This window comes from Benincasa hispida, chromosome 6 (genome assembly GCF_009727055.1).
Source record: "Benincasa hispida cultivar B227 chromosome 6, ASM972705v1, whole genome shotgun sequence".
Lineage (NCBI taxonomy): Eukaryota > Viridiplantae > Streptophyta > Magnoliopsida > Cucurbitales > Cucurbitaceae > Benincasa > Benincasa hispida.
Window position 1 is genome coordinate 921,004 of NC_052354.1, and position 8,038 is coordinate 929,041.

An 8,038-nucleotide genomic window follows, 5' to 3' on the forward strand; every position below is an offset into this window, starting at 1 on the left:
ACAATTTATATCATTATTCCATCGCATTAACCACACATCAAGTTTTTGGTGCCGTTGCCGGGGAACTACGGAAATACATTGTGCTAACGGTAACTTTTTTATTTTCTTTGCAGACTCTCCATCTTTGTGCACTGCCTCTCCTTAGGTAAGGGAAGAAACGAGCGTCGATGAGTGAAGGACAAAATCCTGAGCCCAACTACGACCCAGAGATTAAGAGAACTTTCCGAAGAAGAAGAAGAAACAACCGCCAGCGATAACAAGAGAAAAGATCCTAACATGGCGGAGCAACCAGAAGACAGAGCACCAAATACAAATAATATCATGGCGAATCCCATCCTTTTGTCGAACGACCGCAATAGGCCCATCCGGGACTATACGTCGCCCAACCTTTATGATTTCTTGCCAGGAATCATGAGGCCAGCCTTAGATGGATCGAGATTCGAGATGAAACCTGTGATGCTGCAGATGATTCAAACTGCCGAACAGTTTGGCGGTAGGCGTGGCGAGGGTCTGCATACCCATCTCCGGAATTTTATTGAGATCTACAATATGTTTTTGTTCCTAAACATTTCTGCTGAGGAGGTTCGATTAACACTGTTCTCATTTTCGTTGTGTGACCAGGAACGAAAATGGGCTTATTCTCTCGAACCAAGGGAGATTACATCATGGGAACAGGTAGTGGAGAAGTTCATGAACAAGTACTTCCCCCTGACGAAGAAAGCCAGTAGGAGGAAGTTGATCACTAATTTTGAACAGGATATTGACAAATCACTCAGTGACACCTGGGAAAGTTTTAAAAGGTTGGTAAGAGATTGCCCGCATAATGGCTTACCATATTGTTTACAGATGGAAAATTTCTACCACGGTTTGAACCTTGCATCGCAGACGGCTGCCAATGCAACAGCAGTTGGAGGTCTGCTTGACAAAACATACGATGAAGCTAAGAACATACTTGATCGCACTTTGAAAAATCATGAAGACTGGAGAGAAAGCGATCAAAGACTGAGAACTAAAGATTGTGACGCAAATAATGAGGCCATCACATCCCTGCAAAACGAAATGATTGCGATGATAAATTTGATACAAGGAATCACAATCAACAGCCCAGGAATGCAAAGGGGGCAGGTCAACACAATCAACCAAGCGAGCGCAAGTTGTGCCACTTGCGGTGAAGGCCATCCAATGGAAGATTGTCGGAGGAACCCAATCTGTTTATTTTGTGAAGAATAATCTGTTTTGCAATACGTACAATCCTGGGTGAAGAAACCACCCTAACTTTGCGTGGAAAAATCAACAACAAAATTTTAACCAATGGTGCAGAAAGAAGGGCCACCAAGATTTTTTCCATGAACAAACGGTCAAACGCAAAATCAAGCTAGTAGTTCGTAGGTATCCTTAGAGAGCATACTGAAACAACATATTGAAAAGATGAAATAGTGCTTCAGAATCAAGCTATGTGTATCCATAATCTTTAAATTCAAATAGGACAGATTGCGAGTGGACTCAAGAGTAGACCGTAAGAGGCACTGTCGAGTTCAACTGAGCTCCACGCAACCCAGGGGGTATGGGAAAGGAGTAATGTCAAGTTGTAACATTGCGAAGCGGAAAGACAGTGGCGGAAGAGAAGAAGAAGCTAAACAGAACTGCTCCAATTGCGATGGAACCAGAGATTGCGACCACTTCGAAGCCAAAAGAACAGGGAATCGTGAAAATACAGTTGCCACCATTCCCTTAGAAACTTAAAAAGAAGAGAAATGATGAAGTGTAGTATCAACGCTTCATGGACATGCTGAAACAGTTGCATGTTAACATTCCTTTAACTGAAGCGATTGAATTGATGCCAAAGTATGCGAAGTTTCTGAAGGATATGGTGACGAAGAAAAGAAGCACCAGTAAGTTCGCAATGGTGGCATTGACGCAAAGTTCAAAATCCATAATTCCATAAAAAATGCGTGACCTTGGAGGTTTCACAATACCCTGCTCAATCGGAGAGTTATATATTGGTCAGGCGCTTTGCAATCTCGGGGCTAGCATCAACTTAATGCCCTTTTCAATTTTCAAGTAGTTGAATGTAGGGTAGCTGTCGCCCACGACGGTGACTCTCCAGCTAGCTGACAGGTCTCTTGTGCATTCAGAAAGGAAGGTGAAGGATGTCTTGGTCATGATTGACAAATTTATATTACCGGTAGACTTCATCATCCTGGATTATGAAGCGGATAAGGATGTACCCATCATATTGGGGTGACCATTTTTATCCACTGGTCACGCTTAGATTGATGTGTACAAAGGAGAGATCATACTGAGCGTGAATGGACCGAAGCTCAGGTTTGATATTATCAGAGCCATGAAATATCCGAAAAAAAAGACCTCACTGAATCTGATGATGAACCCAGTTTGAATGAAGAAGAAAAGTCTGAAGATGAAAATGAAGATGAGGATGCGACCGCATCCATAGTAGCCTTTAATGCGATCACAGAAACAACAACCAAAGAAGAAAAGCTGACAATGAATGAAGAAAGAAAAACAAAAAAACCATCCTTGGAATAACCACCGACAGTAGAGTTGAAAACCTTACCAAACCACCTGAAGTATGTTTTTCTAGGGCAAAATGAAACGCTACCAATAATAACTTCCTTTGTAATTAATGAAGATCAAGAGAATGCGCTGCTGAGCATCCTATAAAAGCACATAAAAGCAATTGGCTGGACGCTCGCATACATTAGAGGAATCAACCCTGCATATTTCATGCATAGGATACGTCTCAAGGACAATAAAAAAAGATCGATCGAACATCAATGCAGACTCAACCCTGCGATGAAGGAGGTCGTGAAGAAGGAGATAATCAAGTGGTTAGACGTAAGGATTATCTATCTAATCGCCAACAGCACGTGGGTCAGTGATTGGATAGATAAGTTTTTCTTGACTTTTCTTTTTTGTCGTCGATGAATTCAAAAATCGAAAATTCATCATTTTGATGGAGCTAATGTTTTTTTTTTTTGTGTCAAGAAAGGTATTTTTCTTAATGATTATGCATGACCAGCTAAATATAAACCTTTATTGTGTCATGAAAGATATTTTTCTTAATGGTCTTTTATCATGACCAAACTTACCATTTTGGGGATTCATCTGATTTAGGAGTTGGGAACTCAGCTACAAAAGATGGAATTCACTCTTTCCCCAAAGCAGGGGTAAGTAAATACATTGCTCTCATAAAGGCTGATTTTGATGCTTGAACGATGTGGTGCTACACACCTTCTCATGGCCCGAGAGATGTCCACACATAGTAGGATTATATTGTATCGTTCATTAGAGGGATCAGTGGTACTTAAGGAGTTAGATATAACTACAGGGAAAAAACAGTAAATTGGCCTAGCTAACTTACGAGCATCTGTAAAGGGTTGTCATACTATTGATTGGTTATATTCGATGGACATAGAAATATATCTATGGTGGGAAGAGTGCAAATGTCGGTTTTTAGTGGAATGTCTGGCAGTTAACAGATGGTTGATTCCATGGCTAAAGAGTTTAGTTCAGCCATTCATGGACCGTTGGAGCTTCGAGCCATAGGTCCATAACGTTCCCTTGGTAGCTCAATAGATTCAAGTTGAGAATCAATTTTTGGGTCAATTTGAAATGTTCAAATTTGACAAGAGGGAGTTCGATTATATATGATATGATTGAACAGGTCAATTATATATGATATAGTTGACATGATGTATGAGATACATTAATTTGAGGAAAAAGATATAAATATGATTTATATCTAGTGGAGGAGAAAAGGACTATGATGCATATGTCGCAAATGATCTCATATTAAACTATAGGTTATAAATATAATATGATTATATTTATTTTTTAATTTAACAATTATGGGATAATTGTGCCGGCTTTTTCTCCGTAACCGAATGAGTTAGTGGGAGGTTGCATTTAGTTTTCGTAACTGAAGAATAAAATGAAAATTATTTTCATTTTGCAAAGTATCAGATATTCGCTCCCTGAATTGTGTATACTACCTATCGCATAGCAAATCGAGGGCATACAAGACAGCTCAACATTTCTAAACGATCGTATACACGCGCGTAGTTTACTAAACGATCGCAGAGTTTTACTAAACGATCGTCTAGCTCTTTCTAAACGATCGCGCGCCGAGCGTTTACTAAACGATCGTCTATATGATCTTGCCCCTTTTACTACATGATCGTGTACCTCTACCTAAACGATCAAGCATCATTTATACGATAGGCACCCGATATCTCTCACTTGCTTGGTCGTGGTAAACGATCGTCTCTTCCTCTTTCCCTCTACTAAATCGAACAGAGCCCACACCTTTTGGATTTTCACTCCGAGAATACTGAAGGTCTCAAATGGTGGTATTTTCCTTGCTGCTGAGTTCGTGAGGAGTCCGTTCGTGGGTAGACGATGTCGTAATTTAGTGGATGATAACTTGGAAGATCTCAGCGAGAGCGAGAGGTGCAATCCTTGTACGAGAACAAGTTTTGAGGCGAAGAAGGGTTCTTAAACTGGTACCTATCTTATTCTCTTTGTCATTTAAAGTTCAAAGCATGCCTGTAATTTGTTGTTAATGTATAACTTGTATGTTTGATTGTGAATGTGATAATTTTGTCACAATGAGTTTGGAACGATCTTGCATCCGCTCAGAGGTACTCTTTGATAAGAGTTCCTTTAATTGTGTTCCAACATTGTGGTGTATTTTCGGTCATGATTAGAATGTTTAGCATTGGAAAGAAGAAAGTCAGTTGCACTATTCGGGGATATACTCCAAGCTACTCAATGCATTAGAATTGTGATTTAACTGAGAAGAGATTCTCAAGCTTATAGGGAGCCTAAGCTAACCAAGAAAAAGAGGACTTTTCTTTAAGAAGGGAAGATACAGTTCAAGTGAAAAGAAGTCTCACGACTTAAGGGGAGCTCAAGTCTAGTTAAGAGAGAGTCTCTATCTTAGCGGGCCTAAGATATTCATCATTAATACCACAACATAGAGGAAGCCTAAGTTACCATGAGAAAAAGTCTCACACTTGGGGGAGCCTAGGGAAAAGGTTGAGTGATTGAGGAGTTTGGAAGTCATTGTAATTGTGTTACTATTACAGATAAATACTACGTTGTAATTACTTATCTGTTAGGATTGGTGTCTTAACTCTCCTGGAGTCTCGTTGTTTTGTAAAGATACACATTGTTCAATGAATAAAATAAGTGTTATTTAATTCTGTATTTACTCATATCCAATAAATAAAGCTTCTATGTTATCTTATGTGAACTTAAGCACGTATATGTGATATACAAGTGGATCATGCCTTAAGTGATAACCTAAATCGGTCTGTAGTATAAGGATTAAGGTGGGATACCTGATCAGATCTTGGGTGACACTACAGATACGGCCCGCTTTGTAGAGGTTTTCAAGTGTTGTAAAGTACTACAGATGGTAGATCCTGACCATTCATGTGGAGACGTGGAGCGGGGGTATCCTACATAAAGAGTTTTTATAAGACCTGGACCACGAGATGACTAGACTCTGTATATAACATCGTTGATACTAGAGACTTGCATCTCACCAAATGACCATAGGTGACACGACTTCGATCTTGAGTGTTTTGAGAACTCCTGCCTTTGAAGGGCAGTCCTTTGATTAGTATAGGTGAGAATGGCCAGATTGCCACCTCAACATGTCTACCTTTTTGGGGACTTTTCTGATCTGGGAGCTGGAAACTCAATCCACAAGATGGAATTCACTCCTTTCCCGAAGCAAGGATAGGTAGAGAGACTGCTCCCTTAAGGGCTGATTCTGGGGCTTGAACATAGTGGCCAACAGCTTCTCTTTGGAAGAGAAGACTCAGTCATAGTAGGACTATGACTTATGTTCATTAGAGGAATCAATGGTACTTAAGGAGACAGAAGTAACTACAGAGGCATAAAGGTTATTGTCCCAGCTGTACTTACGAGCGATTTATGAAAGGTTATCGCACAGCTAATTGGTTAAGATGGACACATAATATATCTGTGGTAAGAAGAGTTCAACTATCAGTCTTTAGTGGAGTGCCTGGAAGTTAACAGATGGTGGATCCATGACTAAAGAGTCTAGTCAGTTATTCACGTACCGTTGGAGCTTCGAGCTACAGGTCCATGAGGTTCTCTTGATATCTTGGATTCAGTTGAGGATCAGTTCTTGGTGTTGATTTGAAATGTTCAAATTGACAATAGGTATTTTGATTATATATCATATAATCGGTATGATGTATGAGATATATCTAGTGAAGGATTGATGTAAATGAGATTTACATTAAGTACCATGGAATAGAAAAAGAACTATGGTTTATATGTCTCATGAGATGAAATATTAAAACTATAGGTTATAAATATAGTATGATAAGTTGGTTATCATTTATATTTATAATAATATTAATTATTGGATAATTAATACTTTTTCTTTTAAATAACCAAAGTAGTGGGTGGTTATTGGATCATGGTAACCGTGAGTTTCAAAGGAAAATGGTTTTCCTATTTCAAAAGGAAGTTTTTAACAAAACGATTAAAAAAGTTTTTGAGTTTTCTTTCGCGCAAAAAGAAACTCACGAAGTCATCAAGTAAATTCAGATTTACTAAACGACGGTTGGGCAAGCTAAACGATCGTGCATGTGCGAGCTAAACGATCTTGTAGTATTTACTAAACGATCGCATAGTTTTGCTAGACGATCACTTGCCCAAGGTCAACGATCGTGTAGTGTCTGTAGGCGATAGACTGAGCTAAACGATAGACTAAACGGTCGCATAGCTATTGCTAGATGATTGCATAGCTTTATCTAAACGATTGGACATCGACCTATATGATAGGTCTCCGCCATCTCCACTTGTCTAGTCGTGTACGCGATCGGTGTTTCCTCCATTTGTCTACCTCACACCAAGTCCGAACAAAGCCCACCCTCTAGATTCTCACACCGAGAATACCAAGGTCGCCTTGTTGGTGGTGTCAGACTCAACTCGACACCGTCAAGCTTTTCTAGAGGCCGTTTGTGGTGCTGTGGAGGCCGTTCGTGTTGCAGAGGAGTTCGTGACCGAGGAGATCGTTGAAGACGAGCGCGAAGTGTTCGTGCTGTGTTACGGTCGTGTAGATCGAGTGATCGTGGTTGTTGTTTTTCGACCAGAGTCAAGCAACGGAGCGTGGAGAGCATTCTTTATAGTGCATAAAGTTTGATCTCTGTTCATTTGAGTTTATTCATGCTGTAATTTCTATGTATGATTTGCATAACCATTTTTTTTTTAAGTCGACTGTAAATATATGTTCATTCATGATTGTAATTTGGAATAGTCTTGTTCCACTGCTCATGGAAATCTCGAGTTCTGATTTCCTTCAATTGGTATTAGAGCCAGGTTCTCTGATATTCCAAATTACAATCATAAATTGAATGATTTTTACATCGCGGTGGGTTTCTGCATTTGGGGTTAACCGTTTTCTGCATTTGTGGATGAATTGATGAACGTTTCGTGTTTTAAATTGCCTTTTTGTTAAAGCTTTCAGTATTACAAAGTGTTAATTGTAAGGGCCCCTATGTTTTGGGCGAAATTAACTTTGCAATCGAGTCTATAATTCGAAAAGTTCGAGTTCTTCGAGTCAATCGTGATGAAGCTTCGGCGCATGGCGATGCAGTTCTCAATGAAGAAGAAGACCAAGCGTTGGTCGGATCGTGTAGCCTCAGGTAAACGATCGTTGGAATTTACCTAAGCAATCGTTTAGATATTTTTTTTCTAGATGATCGTGTAGTATTTTCTAATCGATTGTTTAGCTAATGTTAAGCGATGAGGTAAATCGTTTACCATATCAGTAGCGTTGGTTGCGCGATCGCGTAGGCGTTGGAGGTAGCCGATCGTAGTTGGAGCATGTGATGCTCGTCGTTTGGATTTTTCTAGACGATCATATAGTAAATGCTAAACGATCGTTTAACTCTAGGAGCATTGGTAAGCAATAGAACAAAGAGTTTGTTTTATTGTGTAGACGATTGCGGGGTGCTAAGTACACGATGGATGG

At 39.7% G+C, this 8,038-nt stretch overlaps 1 non-coding gene across 1 annotated transcript; it reads right to left on the reverse strand.

The window, feature by feature from the left end:
- Positions 1–723: 723 nt before the first annotated feature.
- On the reverse strand, positions 724–830 carry LOC120080669. The gene has a single exon (XR_005482619.1). It is a non-coding gene; the product is annotated as a small nucleolar RNA R71 (small nucleolar RNA).
- Between the last annotated feature and the right edge of the window lie 7,208 nt (positions 831–8,038).